The following is a 2,488-nucleotide window of genomic DNA, read 5'->3' as shown; positions in this document are numbered from 1 at the left end:
CAGATGTTCCGGTTCTAAAGAAATGAGAATAAATGGGATCACAAAGTCCAAATATCTAAACAGAGATAAATGAAATAGCAAAAACAGATTGACAGGACTTTATTATCTTGGCTGCATTTTGAAAGACCAAGAGGAAAATGAATAACAAACACAGAAAACCAGAGGATTTCTTAAACCAACTCCCTAAATAGTATGCTAAATGTCAGCTACATGGCATCTCATTGTGCAGATGAAGGTAGATCTGTCCAGTTTAAGCAAGAGCTGGGAGTTGGCCCTGTGCACATTGTAAGCCTATACAGGCACAGCAGCCAAAGAAGAGTTAGCACCTCCAAAAGGAGGAAGGACAGCGATCAAGACTGCCCCTTCTCTGCCGCCTCACCGTGCCACAGTGAGATAGCAAACAGGTCCTCAGCCTGCATAAATGACAAAGCCACAGCAGTCCCAGCTTTTCTCAGTAAACTCTGGGTGCGGGTGGATGGTGTGCTGAATAACCAGCTCACCACCTGCGGCCAAAATGGCCAGACTTTCCTTTTGTTGGTTGAACAAAAATTTGCCAAGGCAATTTTTCCAAAGAACTTCAAGCACAACAACATGGCAAGTTTTGTGAATATGTATGGTTTCCGTAAATGAGTTCATGCTGACTCTGGCACGGTTAACCTGGAAAGAAATGGCCCTGTTGAGTTTCAGCAGCCCTATTTCAAGCTAGGTCAGGAAGATGTACTGGAACATATTAAAAGCAAGGTTTCTTCTTCAAGGTCTGAAGAAAATAAAATTTGTCATGAAGGCCTGTCTAAAATTATAAGTAATGTTCTGAAAACTGGAATTAAATAAGAAACAGTGTGGGCTTTCTGCACTGAAGAGAGAAAAGAAATCTCTTTGATGGGAGGAAACAGACCTGAGAGCAAAACATCTGCAACAGCAACAGGTTATTCGAAATACTGTAATGTTCATTGCTACTGTTATTCTGAATAACCAGCTTGTGACCCACTCCTTATGAATACCACTAGGGCTCCAAACTACAACTTATTTCGGCAGACAGAGCCAGCAGAAATATTGTGAACAGGTTTCGTACAACAGGACTGATGGTTTAAAGCAGAGATGACAACAGTCAGGTACATTATTATAATGACAGTGGGGATGAAAAAAAGGCTCCTGTTACTCCAGAAACCGGCAAGGATACTGTTTCAAAATATAGTCCTAGCATTGTAATAATAGAAGATGACTGCTGTCTCATCCCTAGCTTCTGCTAACCCAGCAGCTCAAAAGCATCCATGAGTAGATAAATGGGTACTCTCACCCCAGTGGGAGAAAAAAACGCTGGTGGAACCTTGCACGGGAGACGAAACCAGTTGCTGGTAACGCGGAAGCCGCATACGCCCGAAAAACACCGTGAAAAAACAGATACCCCGCCTCCTGCACTTGCCAGCTGGGCTCCGCTCTAGGAAGGAGGCAATGGCAAACTCCTTCCAAAACACCTTGCCTTGAAAACTGCAGGGACTCGTCCAGGCAGTCGCCACAGAATTGGTCACAATTGAGTGCAGATTAAAAAAAAAAAATGAAAATTACTATCTCCTATAATTCAAGAAAATACAAATGTTGAACCAGTTGCCATTTCATCTATGATTCTTCCACTGGTGAAACCTACTGACTAATGTCTAGGGCCGTTCAATTAAACAATCAATTAACCCTAACAGGAGAAGACCCACTATTAGTGATAGTTTCCATACTTAGTAAAAATGGAGTGATTTCACAAAATACCAACTAACTTGGAAAGATGGAGCTTCTGGATTACTTTGAGAGTACTAATGCCATTTAGAACATTTTCAGGACAGCAGTTGGGCATAGATTTAGATCTTCTGGTGGATTTTTTTTTCAAGTTCCATGCAAATGAACCAAACAGATCATATCAGTAGTACAAAAGCAGAAAGAGAATTGAAACTATGAAAAGTAATGTTCGTCAACAAGACTCACAAAATGTCCCTAGTTCTAAGAAAAATTCTCTTTCCAAAGAAGATAAGCAGCTCATTCAATATACTGTCTTCCCCCTCCTAGCATTATTTCACGGAAACCCAGCCTCAGAAACAAAGAGTACACCAGAATCAGTATCCACTGTTAGATAAACCATTAGAAGAACTCTTCAAAAGCCATCTGGATCCTCAATCAACTCAAAGCAAATTTGTTTCTCTGGGGCTACTGACAGAAACTGAAACCAGTGAAGCTACATTAATTTATTTTTGTGCATTTGCTCCTGCTGATGGACACTAATGTGTCATTGCCTATTAGAGAGCCAGTTTGGTGTAGTGGTGAAGCTGCTGAACTAGAAGCTGGCAGATTGTCAGTTCTGGTCGTCCTTTATCTACAGAAGCCAGCAGGGTGACTATTTATTCTTTCAATTTTGAGGCCACCCAACTCCATGTTGATTCTGGGCAGCTTACAGATAAAAAATAAAACAAAAAACATGAAGAGGTAAAAGAAAGATAGCTAATTG

At 41.0% G+C, this 2,488-nt stretch overlaps 2 pseudogenes; both read left to right on the top strand.

Annotated features, from left to right (window-relative positions):
• The first annotated feature begins 210 nt into the window (after positions 1-210).
• Positions 211-1,250, top strand: LOC103048658 (heat shock factor protein 2 pseudogene; annotated as a pseudogene).
• A 401-nt stretch (positions 1,251-1,651) lies between these two features.
• On the top strand, positions 1,652-2,265 carry LOC148215085 (heat shock factor protein 2 pseudogene; annotated as a pseudogene).
• The last annotated feature ends 223 nt before the right edge of the window (positions 2,266-2,488 follow it).

The sequence above is a fragment of the Python bivittatus genome, unplaced genomic scaffold, assembly GCF_059951505.1.
Source record: "Python bivittatus isolate LINGU-HERP-01145 unplaced genomic scaffold, Pbiv_v1 ctg000480_np1212, whole genome shotgun sequence".
Taxonomy (NCBI): Eukaryota; Metazoa; Chordata; class Lepidosauria; order Squamata; family Pythonidae; genus Python; species Python bivittatus.
The sequence above is the reverse complement of the archived record's forward strand: the minus strand, read 5'-3'. Positions and strand labels throughout refer to the sequence as shown.